Source organism: Ovis canadensis, chromosome 6 (genome assembly GCF_042477335.2).
Source record: "Ovis canadensis isolate MfBH-ARS-UI-01 breed Bighorn chromosome 6, ARS-UI_OviCan_v2, whole genome shotgun sequence".
Classification (NCBI taxonomy): domain Eukaryota; kingdom Metazoa; phylum Chordata; class Mammalia; order Artiodactyla; family Bovidae; genus Ovis; species Ovis canadensis.
In genome coordinates, this window is record NC_091250.1 from 42,772 (window position 1) to 58,220 (window position 15,449).

The 15,449-nt window shown below is 41.5% G+C and overlaps 1 long non-coding RNA gene across 1 annotated transcript; it reads right to left on the minus strand.

Annotated features, from left to right (window-relative positions):
* Nucleotides 1-281: 281 nt before the first annotated feature.
* On the minus strand, nucleotides 282-14,731 carry LOC138442869 (uncharacterized). The gene is made up of 6 exons (XR_011257922.1): nucleotides 14,586-14,731; nucleotides 13,507-13,580; nucleotides 12,970-13,076; nucleotides 11,172-11,305; nucleotides 9,002-9,122; nucleotides 282-3,040 (listed from the first exon to the last, which is right to left on the minus strand). It is a non-coding gene; the product is annotated as an uncharacterized lncRNA (long non-coding RNA).
* Between the last annotated feature and the right edge of the window lie 718 nt (nucleotides 14,732-15,449).

Here is a 15,449-nt window from a genome sequence, read left to right on the forward strand (position 1 = left end):
ACATCATAGTCATGCCCTCAGCCCTATACTTACCCTTGAAGTACCTACCCGCATCTTCTTCATTTTTGACACTTCCCATGCATAACAAAAGACGAGGTTGTAAGGTTTGAAACATGGATCCAAGACCCATTATCCACATAAAAGGGATATAAATACTGTGATCACATCATTTAAATCTCTTGCATCACCAAAATACCTCTCCACCACTTATCCAGTCGCCATTGATGGATCACATCTATCTCACACATTTTATAACTTAGCAATCAAATACGCACCAGGACTCTGGGTAATTATATAGAAAAGATTTATTTATACCATAAATATTTCAACAAATTCCACTTTCTACGATGAGTTCAATCTTCACAAAAGTAGGATGAACAGCACCTGTTTCCACTAGGATCCATAGCATTGCACAAAGTGACAGTGAGCGTGAAAATCTTAATGATGACCACCAGAAAGAAGGTCAGCACGGTTGATATCACAGATTTTTCAGTGTTCCAATACAAGTTCTACCCAAATCCATAAAGAAAGACATATGCATAGGAAACTACAAATTGAAAGCAAGTCTATTGAGATAAATATTGGACATCAATTGTATGAATCTTTAAGGCATAACTGCAGACATTCTTCAGACATTCTTCAAATTCATAGAATGACAACAAAGTATGGCTACGTACAATCCATTCGGTTTTATAAACCACTCATGAATAACCTCACAAGCCATTTGAAACCAGATGACAATTTCAAATAGCTTTGATCTATAAACAAGGCTGTAAGACAGAAAGTTAAAATCGAAATACATGAAGTAAATCCTCGGTAGATATGAAAACATCCCATGGTAGTGAAGTCAATTAGCATTAGTTATTAGGGCTTTCATGCACAGACTCATCTCTGATCGATGTGATCCCAATTCATATTTGGCAAAAAATACGAAAGCTGATCTAAACAGTCATATTATTTTTCTTTGTACCCCTAAAAAGAAAAATGAACATGAAAAACTAAATTAAGCTTGGAGGCTCACATTTCCCAATCGGTATACAAAGCAACAGCATGTCAAACTTTCTAATTCACATATGCATTTAAATGAAATTGGATGAAATACCCCTAAATAAACACATACTTCTATGCCCAATGTTTCACAAGGCAGAAAACGCTCAATGAATGAAACTGAGAGGGTAACAGCCAGGAAGGCCAGGGGTCTCCAAAGGGAGGAAATGGGGTGCAAGTGTCAGACAGTTGTTATCTGTCGCTTCCGAGGCAGGAGGAAACAAGCTGTTATCTTTTTTCCCCTTCTTGATACAAATTTAAAAAGAGGTTTTCTCTTACAATTCTGTGTTGCTATAATGACACCTGGTTCCGCCTGAACTTCACTTTTCTCATACTTTGAGCTGACCAAGGCATTTTTCTTATGGAAAGGTTTGCCTTAAGCTATGTGAATGTACTATGTATTTAGCCTAGACTCTATCTTCAAGTAGGTTCTGCCTAAAGGCTCAGAACTGACTTGACAAACCAATATGCGTTACTCATACATGGCTCTCCTGATCTATGTGAATGAAGCTATCCATTTGCTCATATCAATCGTTTTATGGCCCAGGATGACTCACCTGGTGCCACGGTCATCTCCATATATCTTGTGGGTGAGGGGTCTGCTGCCATTCCTTTCTCTAATGAGTAGACTGCTAGTAGCTAGATAACATCCAGCCAAAGATGAGTAGGGGGCACTCTTTCTGCCCCCTTCTGATGTCTATGTCAGAAGCTTTCTCTCTTTTATACTTTAATAAAACGTTGGGACACAAAAGCTCTGACTGATCAAGCTTCATCACTGGCCCTGGGTTGAATTCTTCCTCTAAGGAGCCCAAGACTTCAAGCATCTTTCATGGTTAGACAACAACCTTTCCAAACAATGGTCTTTTCAAAAAAAATGATGATAAGTGATGAGTATGCATATGTCTACGAATGAAATGGGACCCATATGTCAAACCACATAAAAATATATCTTCCCTCAACATACATATAACACAACCAGGCCTTCACATGCATCGATTCTCCAACTATCAAGTCATACAAATATGGATGTAAAATATCACAATACATTCCAAAGTTTAAAAGTGATGGATATTGACTTTCGCCCGCTGGTGCTTCTTTTTATGTCATCTCCATTATATTAGCTATGACAACGAATCATGTGCTGTGCGAAGTCACTTACATTGTGTCCAACTCCTTGGGATCATATGGACTAGGCCCCACCAGGCTCCTCTCTCCATGAGATTCTCTAGGCAAAGATACTGGAGGGGGTTGCCATGCTCTCCCTCAGGAGATCTTCCTGCCCCAGGGATGGAATCCATACCTCCCATGTCTCCTGCATGGGTATGTTCTGCATGTTCTTTACCACTAGAACCACCTGGGAAGCCCCAAGACACATGAACATCAGTGGATTTGGGGATCCACGGGGCATATACAGAACCATTCCTCCAACAAAACTGAAGAATGACTTTAAAATCTCAAACAAAACATGAGTATATGTGTTCACAAACTTCATGGAGCAAGGGTTTCTTCGATCTGAAAACTGGCATCGATGAAGGACTGTGTGAAGAATACTTCAAAGTCTATTTGGCAAACACAGCCTACGTTGGCTATATTTAGTCCTCAGTTGAATGGAATGTCATGAGCACTGGTCATTTCAAATAAGTAGCCTGTGAAGCTGTTTACACTTATTGGGACGCGTGGTATACCACATTCACACATTTCAGTAGCATTGGTGCAAAAACGATACATTTCTCAGGGGAAGCTTCTACATGGACTCTTGGGATCAGAGCTCTAACTCATACACACATACTTTTCCTTTTAAAATGATCCTGCATGATAAGCAAACAAAACACTGGATGAACACCTAGACGGTGAGCTCTGTACTAAATGATTTTAAAGCCAGTAGATGGAATGAGCTGATGAGGAAGACTACAAACGAGTCATCTTCTTCAACTTGGTCAAACTGCTCATAGTCATACAAGTGAATGAAAAGTTGAGCCTGTTGTCATTCAATCTGTTTAAAAGAAATAGAATAAAAAAACAAATTAGTAAATCTTATTTTTTTAATAAACATTGTATTATTTCTGCACAGCTTTGTTACTGGCATGAATAGAATATCTACAATAATAACTTGTCACAGTGAAATGGATTCACATTCGATATCGATTCACATCTATAATTGATGCTATTGCTGTTTGATACTATTGCTTGAATGAATGCAACTTATGTGACTTCACAAACTACAAACACGACTAACATAATAGGTATTAAAAAACCTTGAGTGACATGAGCGTGAAGACTTAGTAGAGTTGCTCTCAAGAATAATGATACTATTATTCACTCTAGCCATAGTACTGGAATCTGTACATTAACACCCCTGCAAAAGAAATGGAAAGGATAGAATAATAATAAAGGAACTTCATAACTATATTCCTACTGTAAACATTCAACACTATGTTTTCTTTTAAACTGACTTTCATATTTGGTCTACTGTAACCTCTTCTGTGTTCATTTTATGCTAAACTTATTGCTAACAGTAAAATTACCATACGAGCTCTAATTAATTTTTTTTTTACTTGCAAAGCTAGTGATAGAACCAAAGGCCGATATCTACATCAAACAGGAGGAACGGAATGGAAACTGTAAACAATTTTATGGAAGAACATTTCCGTGCTCCTATTCAGTCAAACGGACATTCAAAAGGATGTGATTTTTCTGAAAGTTTATTTCGGAAACTTGGAAGTGGATGACTGCAAACAATAAAACGAATAATATATTGATACATAATATTAATAATATACAATGGGTCATTCTTTTTTCTATTCTGCCAGAGCTAACTGACTGGAAGTCAGTTGTCGTAACTACTACTAACATAAGACCCTCACCGATGAGTGAAGATATATAGGAAAATCCATAATAGATCTAAAAACCATCAAAGATAAAATGGTAATTAAAAAATACAGTGACAGTTTAGTTGGTATAAGAAACAGGATGATTATGAAAGCAAAGCCAACAATCATGGATAGGCCATGGAAGCCCGTGGCTGTCACGAGTGTTGACTTGTATCCTTCATCTGAGGTTGTTAAAAGTGCGTGGTAAAATCCAGAGGTTTGCAGCAGTGGTAACCTCCTGAGCAGACTGAAATAAAAAGGGTTTCCAGAATATCCTGATGATTTCCATCTACTAGGCTGTGGTGAGCTCAAGCAATACATACTCCAGAGGACAGAAGACAGACGTCTACTGCACTTAGGGAGAAAGGGAATGTTGCTGCTCAGCCTAGTACAAGTGTAGAAGCAACACCTCGGTGATTCGACCTTTAAAGACTCAATACATATGAGAACGACTGGTATGAATAATCCTTCAGAAGTGCCTTCTCAGACCTCCTCCCATCATAAGCACAAGCATAATGAAAACACTGAGTTTTCATGGTCTCACGCAAAATTAGACTCACTTATGACTTTGCTTTGAGAAGAGTTGAACTACTCATTGTTTAAGAGAAATGACCCTTTCTTCTCTGAAGATTTGTGAATCATTCATAGGGTGTGGTAAATAAACTACTTAAGGATCTAATACATAAAATGCAATAGGCTAAGCACAGAGATGTTTTTCTCCCTTTCTCAAAGGATGGAACATTTTGTATTTGCACTGACTTTTTGTCTTGACTTCATGTACAATTATATATTGATTTTTTTAGTTGACATACAATAGGACTAAAAATATTGATATTATACTAATAACTCATGTTGGTATGTGTGGTTGTCACATAGGATTCACAGGAGATTTAAATTCACAGTTGTCAACGTAAAGGATGAATGCTATTTAGCTTCTTCGTGAATCTAGACCCTGAATGAAGAGTTTTCCTCAACATATTTCACTGAGGGAAATACAAGGATGATAGGCATAATACTATGCTTCGACTCACGGATATCTAAGCATTGTTCACAATACAGATCTGATTTTCGAAATCAGGGTTCTTTCAGTGTCCTTGAACAGCATTTGCTTTTCTGTATACAGAAGAAAAAACTCATGAGTATCAAACTGGTTCACATAAAACATGCGTATGAATTGGTATCTTCCTGAACCAGGGATCAAACCCACATCACTTCCACCTCCTGCACTGGTAGGCAGATTATTTACTGACTGTGCCACCTGGGAATCGACATACATTTCAAGGACCACTGCCATCAGCTTCTACTGTTCATGACCAAAGTAGGAGAAACAACATTGGAAGAAGTACTCATAAGGGTACTCATAGGAAGTACTCATAAGTCAAGGAACTGTGATCCTGGGTACTCTCGTTATTACTGGGACAAGTCAGTTCCTCCGATGATGACGGGTATAACTGAAAAATTATTACAACTGCATGGGATGCGATGTCTACATGATAAATGTGTTCCTCTTATACTACTGCTTCAGGGATGCCTACTTCCGCATGAAGGACTGCACTTCAAGGGATGCCCGCTATTCCAGCTCAAGCAACAGATAGTGAAGTGCAGATCATTGTCCTTTGTTGAAAATAATCAGCAGTTTGTCAACATAGGGAACATGCCGGAGGAACCCTTGGGATAGAACTCTAAAAACACGTTGGGCCCTCTTTTTGCCAAGCCCTGAGATAAAATACAAATCAGAAAAAGAAAAATAGCATCGGTTTTGTCAGGACTTCCTCATCTTTTCTTTCTCGGTAGCAGGAAGCAGACATTGAGGCCAGAGGACTGCAGGATTTCATTGTGAACTAACGTTGGGTGGGGTGGAGGCTCATCACTCTAGTAAGAATGTGGCTCAATAAAATGGAATTTCATTCACTTCATGGACATAGAGTTCTATAATCCTTCATTAAGGAATTCAATAAGTTATATTTCCTTACACCTTCACAATCTCTTGGTTTACAAGAATGTCAATTGCTAGTCCAGCACTTATAAAATGAGTGTTGCAGGTAGTATGAGTGTATAAATGATGACGAGCAATGACAGGAAGTTTATTTATTCTCTGTTTGAATTCTTGATTTTTTATATAATTTTTATAATATCCTTACAGATGTGAATGTTTTAGTGACATGTATAAATACACGTTGAGTAGTGCTATGATAACTCATAGTGTTGGCACAATAAATATCATGGTTATTATGTGCTTTTCATATATTCCTTTTGAGATTCTCTTCCATTATACATTATCATAAGATATTTAATAGTTTCCTAAACTGTACAGTAGGTCCTTGTGGCTTCTTTTATATATAGTAATGTATTTGTTAATAATTCAAACAAAAACTGGTACACAAATATTCATAGTGACATTCACGATAGCTCAGAGGTAGAACTCATTCAAGTGTCCGTTGGTGGGAGACTGAATATGCAACACAAGGTATATTCAGAAGCTTGAACGGTATTCCACCATACGAAAAAGTACATTAAATGGTGCTGTCCCTCTGCAAGACATTACAGAAATGACTCCAAAACGAACACGTGGAATAAATACATAGTTTGATTCCAATTCATGCTATGTACCCAAAAGGATTGGGAAAGGGGGCTGAAAAAATGGATACTTCTTCCGTCATACTCACAACAGCATGATTCAACACTGGCAAACAAACAGAAGCAATCTAAGTGTCCATGGCAGCCAATTCCATAAACAAACTGTGGTATACAGACAATGGAATCTGATTCGGCCCTTCAGAGTCAGTAATTCTGACAATGCGACAATGTGGACAAACCTTATGGTCATTAGATTAAATGAAATAAACCAGACCAAAAAAAGACAAACGTGCTGTGATTCCACTCATATGAGATATCCAAACAAGTCAAATCTGTCAGAAATAGCAGAGAGTGATTCCGACCGATCGAAAAGAGTTCATGTTTCATGGACCTCAGTTTCCCTTGGAAAAACTGACTTCCCATGATATCTCCAAAACCAATTAGACAAATAATTGGAAGCTATATCCAGTCAAATGAATGTAGACATAATGTTACAGTGTACACCAAACTCACTCAAACTTCTCAACAGACAAAAGGCAAAACTGTATCTATGGTACCTCAGCATAACTTAAAACTGTATCTACGGTACCTCACTTCTGCTTATAAAATTTAACAACAACAACAACACACTAAAGTCTATCCAAAAACGGACATAAAACATATATAACATCAACTTTAAAAATTAGAAATTTAAACTGTGAAAAACCTTATTCACAAAACTTAAACACAAGCCAAAGGAAAATATATTTATAAAATATATATCTGATAAAGGATTGTACTCCAAATATACCAAAAAATCTAGAACAATCTCATAAAAAATGTATACACCTAAACACCTGTCCTACAAAAATATAAAGATAGTAAATAAGCCTATCAAAAAGACTCAAAATCACATATCATTAGGAAATTACAAACTAAAATAACAGTGAGGTAGCACTGCACACCTATTAGATCCGGTAAACTCAAAAAAAAGGGGGTAGGGCACAGCTTCTCGAGTGGCTCAGTGGTAAAGAATCTGCCTGACAATGCAAGACACTCTAGTTCGATCTGTTACCCCAGAAGATCCCACAAGCCACAGAGAAACATAGCTGGATGTTTCCACAGCTAAACAAGGCTCTCCTGTGACCTGAATACTACATGGCTAGCACTTACTAAACAGCTTTGAAAACATGTCCAGACAAAAAAGTATCGCATGATTATATACAACAGCTCTACTTGTAATAACTAAAAACTTTCAAATATCAGGATGTCTTCAGTAGATGACAGTGTAAACAAATGGGGATACATCCAAAGTGAAGGGGAGCAAATGCTACCACAAAATATACCACCTCAGCATGAGGATTAGTTGGACCCAATTAACTTTTATTTTTTTAGAGGACACATGATCATCTCTGAAACCCAAGTTCAAGACAGCTCTTCTGTGAGTCACATTTACCAGAGAAATCTCATTTCAAAGGAATCCTCTCTATATGCCAGATAGAAGGATGAGACACAGTCTTTTGAAACTCTTTTTTCTTTTCTATCGATAGGGAAAGCTAAGCCGTAAATCTGCACAACCACCATACCCTTCCTTTCCTTTGGTTGTATTTTTTTTTAATATTTGTTTCTTTTTTAATTTGGCTGTGCCAGGTCGACCTTCATTGAGGCAAGCCAGATACCTAGCTACAACATGCAAATTCTCCGTTGTGGCATGGGAGATCTAGTTCTTGGATCAGGGAATGAACCTGGGCCTCCTTCTTTGGGAGTGTCCAGTCTCAGCCACTGGACCACCAGGAAGTGCCTGTTTTGTTTTCAGATGAAGATGGAATCTAAGGTGATATCTTGGGCCATTTCAGTCACTGACTCAGTTTCCTGAGTTTCTCCAAAGCACGCATAAGGTGCACATTATTAAACTGGTTTGCAAAACAAGAAAAGGTTGTCTGCTACAACACTGTATGCTTACAAATATCTAAACGGTAAATGGCATATTATTTATTTTTAATTACTATGGGGGGAGAAAGAATGCAGGATTCATACATGTTACAACATGAATAAATATTAAAACCATCTTCAGTGAAAAAAAAAATCCACATAGGAAAGGCCACCCAGAACCCTTATTCACCATGTCTGCTTTCAATCCATCAAGTTTGTCCAAATAACTGAAAATCTCAGTAACACTCTAAATAAAGAAAACAGGATGAAGATGGAAACAAAAGATATATTCATACATTTGAACAATTGCTAAAAGTGGAAGTGGGGTGGTGGACTACATTATAATGTAGATACCATATGATTTCCTGATTTTGGAGATTATGTGCTGGTTCTGAAGAAGGAACCCATTTTGGATAAAACACATAGAGTATTTTAGATGATGTGGCAAATGCTAGCACTTGTTCCCATTGCTAGGCATTTTCTGTACATTTTAAATGACTGGAAAGTATACTAGGTTTCAAAACAACCATGTCAATACCACAAAAGAAATTTAGAGCAGACAGGCAGGAAACTTTCTGATACAGGCCAAGACTTACCCAGATGAAGTTCAAGGGAAGCTGCGATGCTCACTGCCCGTGAAGGAGTCCACGTGGAATGAAGAAGTACTGTGGGAAGTCTATTAGTAACCACCATGTCTTGGGTCCTCTGGATGACCTACTGCAGGAGAAACAGATCTTACAGATAAAATGTTCCACATCACTTCACAAAAAGTTGTTAGGCTACATTCAGTAAAGCGGAATCATTTCGGATCAATTTACAATCATATAAAATACTACCATTTACAGTCCAGAAATCACTTGCATTTCTACACACTAATAACAATCAGAAAAAAATATTAAGAAAATCCCACTTAAATAAAACATCTAGCAACAAACTTAATCAAGAACATAAAAGACCAGTAGTCAGAAAACTAGAAAGCACTGATAAAGAAACCAAAGAAAACACAAATACACAGAAAACTGTTCCACGCTCATGCACTGGAACAATGAGGAATTAAAAGGTCCATTCCAACCAAAGTCATCAACAAATACACGGACTGCAATCACAAAATAATATTCAATGGCATTTTTCACAGAAATAGAAGTATTCCTCATATTAGACTGCTACTGTTGAACAGGACCTTAAACGGCCAAAAAGACTCTGAGAAAGAGGAACACAGCTGGAGGCATCTTCCTATCCCTCTTCAAACTACATCACGGAGCTGTAGTGACCACCACAGTGAGGAACTGGCAGGAATACAGACACATGGACTCCAGGAGAGAATAGAGAGCCCAGAAACGAACCCACCCGTACATGGTCAGTTCCTGAAAATCAAACCAGGAACGAGCGAAGAGGAAAGGACAGTCTTCTCAAGAAACAGTGACAGGAAAATGGCCACCTACACGGAAGAACATCAGTGTTCATCCTCTACATCATCTAACGCAAATCTAACTGAAAACCCACCGCTTTGCACACGGAGCTCTTTCCCCCTGAGTCCTCTGAGATGGACCCCCAGTCAGCCCTCAGCTGGACACAGGAAACGTCTACTCCGTCCTCATTTTTCGCTCTTGCAGCGCCTCCCTGCTGGTGGGCACTGAGGCAACCCTGCTCCTCTCAGCCTGGATGCAGCCCTGTTATCCAGAAGCCTGAGCCCTGATGGTCCTGAGGAGACAAAGCTCCCGCCAGCTGCTCACGGAGCAGAGTCTAAAGGCAAAGCATCCTGCGCCCGCGGGTCAGAGGGGGCTTTGGCGCCCCCTGTGGGCCACAAGAGAAGAGCGGGCAGCCCGGTGCTCACAGACCTCAGAGGGCTCACCCAGAAGCAGCTCTGCTGCGAGCACTCAGACTGGAAGCCCAAACTGAAATGGAGCAGAATAGCTCCATGACCCTCCGCAAAACATGGCTAAGGAACAATCAGAGCCTGCATGGAATGCAGCCATAAAAAGGAACACATTTGAGTTTGTTCTAATAAAGGGGAGGGAAGTCAGTCAAAGAGAGAAAAACATGGAATCTAGAAGGATGGTACTGACGAGTCTGTTCACAGAGCAGCAATGGAGGTGCAGACATAGAGAACAGACTTACAGACGAGGGTGGAGAACAAGAGGGAGAGGGTGAGATGAATGGAGAGAGCAGCATGGGTGCAGGTACACCTACATTTGTAAATAGACAACCAATGGGAATTTGCTGTATGATTCAGGGAACTCAAACTGGGGCTCAGTAGTAACCCGGAGTGGTGGGAATGGGTGTGAAATGGGAGGGAGATTCAAGAGTAAGAGGACATAGGTACACCTATGGTTAATTCATGTGGATGTATGACAAATCAAACCAATATTGTAAAGCAATGATCAATCAACTAAAAAGAAATAACTGTTTAAAAAAATATGAACATAAACACAAACTTTGCAACAAGGTAACTCCATTTTAAAAACTATAGAATTTTAGAAAACTACTAAAGTTCTACATGACCTTCGGTCTGGTGATCAGGTCTAACATACACAAAACAAGCCAACTTACCAAATTATGAATACAAATTAGTTAAAACATTGCCTTTTATCATTTCATACATTTACCCTGTGGAGGACCTTACTCGAGAGAACCAAAAACAAACTGTTAAATGAACCACGGACCACCCACCCCGGCCAGGCAACAGAGAAAAGAAAACACTTGCAGGAGTCATCTTACAACAGGAGGGCCTGGGAAGGAACAAGGAACGAACAAGCTACCACCAACCAGAATTCTGGAGAGGTCAGGTGATGGGAGGCTCCAGTTCAGAGGTCCTACCAACCTCCCAGGATCCACTTCGCTGGAATCCATCTCAGCTGAGTGATGTGTGTGCCCCCAAGAGAGATCCCAATTCAGAATGCCTGGCAAGAGACAAACCAGAAATTAACCCGATGACCATAAAACCTGAGACTGTGAGCCACATGACAGAGTGGTTCTCTCCGTTTCCCTCACCCTCCTGCCCTCCACCCCGGCAGCCCTTCCCAATAAAGCCTCTCGCTTGGACAGCACTCCTCTCCTCAGACAACTCATTGCCCAGTGTCAGACAAGAACTCACTCTCAAGCCCTGGAAGGGATCCCTCTTCCTTCATCAAAAGCAATATCCAGGAGAAAATATCTTCAAAACGCTATCTTGCAGAGAAGGAAATCAGAGAAGGCAATGGCAGCCCACTCCAGTACCATTGCCTGGAGAATCCCACGGACAGAGGAGCCTGGTAGGCTGCAACCCCGGGGTCACTAAGAGACGGACACGACTTCACTGAGTGGCTTCACTTTCACTTTTCACTTTCATGCACTGGAGAAGGACATGGCAACCCACTCCAGTGTTCTTGCCTGGAGAATCCCAGGGACAGAGGAGCCTGGTAGGCTGCTGTCTATGGGGTCGCGCAGAGTCAGGCACGACTGAAGCGACGCAGCAGCAGCAGCAGCAGCAGAGAAGGAAATGGCACCACCTGCAGTACTCTGGTCTCAGAAATCCCAGGGACAGAGGAGCTTGGTGGGCTACAGTCCAAAAGCAGGGCATTTCTGATGGGAGGAAACAGTCCCAGGGAAGCTGAGCTGCTCACCAAAGGCCCCAGAGCTTTGGATAGCACACCAGAGCTGGGGCTGAGGATTCCCAGCTGCCATGCCTCTTGATCCTGGCCTCTTTCACTAGATACATGTGTGGAAAACTAGAATCTAAAATATGCCCTGGTGGTTCCATAGTAAAGAATCCACCCCCCGGTGCTGGAGATGCATGTGCGATCCCTAGGATGGGAAGATCCCACATCCTATGGAGCCCGTGTGCCACAACTGCCGAGCCTGTGCTCTAGATCCTGGAAGCCACGATGCCGAGTTCACATGCTGCAGCCACTGAAGCCCGTGAGCCTGTGCCCCTCAACAAGAGGAGACACTGCAGTGAGAAGCCTGCAAACCACTAGTTATGGCCCATGCTCACCAAAACTAGAGAAAAGCCCACACACAAAGATGCAACACAGCCAACAATCAGTAAAACTGTTTTCCTAAAACAATGCATATCTGACAAAGAAACTGTATTCGAATTGTCCAAGAACACTAGAGCAAACAAGCCCATTCATAATTGGTAGCGACTGAAATAGACACCTGGCCACTGAGGGTATACTGATAGTAAACTATCATACAAAAACATACTCAAGATACTGGTGCAATGCATGCAGAGCCCCCTTTGAAAGACAATCTGACAGTTTTTTTTCAGTAACCACGTGGGACAAGCACTGAATTCTGTGTATGACAAGCGGTGGAAGCCAGGTATCTTACCATTGGAATGCAAAGTTACAGATAAACAAAAGGAAACGTTACAATGTCCATGTCGTGGTGGATCAGGTTGGAGACATCACAAATTACCTTTAACTGAATATGTTCAAAGGTGAGCTGGAATACATGTATATATATATCCATGTATTTGTCAGCTGAGCATATTGAGCTCCTACATGTATGTTTTAAATATCATTCTCTAATAAAAGGGAACAGGAAACATCTCCGATGGCCCGGTGGTAAAGAATCTGCCTACCGATGCAGGGAACACGGGTTCAATTCCTGTGTAGGAGATCCCACACGCCCAGGGGCAACGAAGCCCTTGAACAACTCTAGAAGTTTGCATGCTCCAGAGACCAAGTTCTGCAAACAGAGAAAGCACTGCAATGAGAAGCCATGGCACAGCAACTAGAGGGTAGCCTCTGCTCACTACAACTAGACAAACGAGCAATAAAGACCCAGCACAGTCAAAAATAATGTAATGTTAAAAAAAGGGACAGTTCTTTGAAGAAATGACTGAGACTAGGGGTGAGACTGTAAATATATGAGCCAGGGTCATCTTAAATTATGATAAATTAAAGAAACTAAAGACAACTATCAAGCTGTCCAAACTGATACAAATGGATGATGACACAGTGTTATCTGTATACACCAGCAAATAACAATCTGAAAAGGAATTTAAACAAACGATTCCCTTTCAGTCATGTCAACATTAATAAAAGACTTTGCTATGGACAGAATGAGGATAACAAGACTGGCACACTGGAAATGATACTTGATTGCTGAAAAATACCTTAAAGACATGGACAGATACTCCATAGCGATGAAAAGGCTTCAGTTGGCAATACCATGGAATGCATCTTCAATCTGAAATGAAGATTCAATATGAATTACAAAAGGCTGAAAGGTGGTTGCTAAACCACAAAAGATGCCAGCATTCTTGGACTCCAGAGGAGAATTCAATCCAGGGCAAGTGACGAAGCTTGATGGCTCAGAGGTTTTCTGTTAAAAAGTTTTATTAAAATATAAAAGAGATCGAGAGAGCTGCTGACATAGACAGTAAAAGGGGGAAGAAAGAGTACCCCCTGCTAGTCTTTAGCCAGATGTTATAGAGCCACTAGCAGTCTGCTAATGAAAGAAAGACAATGTGTCAGAGAATGGCACCAGGCCCCTCACCCACAGCATGCATTGAGATAACATTGGCAGCAGATGAGTCATCCCAGGCCATAAAATGATGGACATGAATCTTGAAGAAAGGCAGATTTCCAAGCAAATATATAGTTTCATTCACATAGATTAAGAGAACAAGGTATGAGTAAAACATACTGGTTTGTCAAGTTTTTTCTGAGCCTTTAGGGGAAACTGACCTGAAGACAGAGCCTTGGGTAAATACATAGTACATTAGCATACCTTAAGACAAACATTTCCATAAGAAAAATGCATTGCTTAGTTCAAGGTTTGAGGAAAGTTAAATTCAGGTGGAGCCAGGAGTGGTCATGGCAACACAGAATTTTCTGAGAAACCTCCTTTTAAATTTGTATCAAGATGGAGGAAAAAAAATGCAGCACTCTTTTGTCTCCTCCGGCCTCTTAAGAGAGAGGAAAAAACGTCTGACACTTGCAGTCTATTTTCTCTGTCTGGAGACCCCTGGCCTTCCTGCCTGTTATCCTCTCCAGGCCTGTAGGAAGCAATACACTAGGCTGCTTGGGAAAACCGCGCGGGTCTGAGCTTTATGCAAAGGGGTAAAGCGGTAAAACCCTTGGCCCCAAAGGCGAGGCTTTTCTGCGACCGCCATTTTAGTCGGCTCCGAGACTGCAAACAAAGAGGGCAGAATACATGGTTCCCTGCTCCGCCCAGTCTGAGTTCCCTTACCTGTGGCCCACAGCCCTGCGCTCTGCTCGCTGGATGCCAATCGACGGGGACCCAGGAGCCCACAAAACGAGCATTCCCAGCTGCAATGGCGAGCCCTGAGAGCCCTGGCCCCCGACGCGCCGCCATGTTCATCCCGCCCCAGACCCGCTCACGTGAGCCGCGCTCCTGACCAGCCGCCCAGGTTGGCCCCGCCCCCGACGCGCTCACGGTGCGCCCCACCCCCACGCCCCCTTCCAGGACAGGCCCGCGGGACCGCGACTGCCTCCAGGTGAAACACAAGGACAAGCAAATCCACCCCACCGAGACAATCCAAGCTTTTTCTCAGCTGATCTGTCTATGATTTAGGGATAAAACTATGACTATAGAAAGCAAAGATGACCTAGGACAGCCATGATATTCTATAGAGCCAGACCCTGGCGGGCAGAGGCTTGAAGAGGGTCCGGGAGCTCTGTCAGAGCAGCAAGCCTCTGTAGCGTAGCGGTTAGGTGCGCTGGTAAGCAGGCAGACGATGGTCTGTAAGTCAAGAGTTCAAATCCGCAGCTTAGCTCTTTTGCTCTTAGGGAGCGGGGGACAACAACAGGCGGGACTTAGACCAGAAACGTTTATTTTTATTTTAGAGGTTTATTGTTAAGCTTAAGGTTAGGGTTCGGGCAACCCCCCAACTTGTTCAGGTTCGGGTTCAGGGTTAGGGTTAGAATTTGGGGATCCCCCCTCTTCTAAGAGTTTGGGTTTGGGTTAGGGTTCATGTCAGTGTCAGGGTTCGGGTTACGGTTAGGGTTAGCATTAGTGTTGGGGTTACAGCTTAAAGTGAGCCCTAATAGGGCCCATAGTTCTTTATTAGCCTGCCCTGGCGGGCCGAGGCTT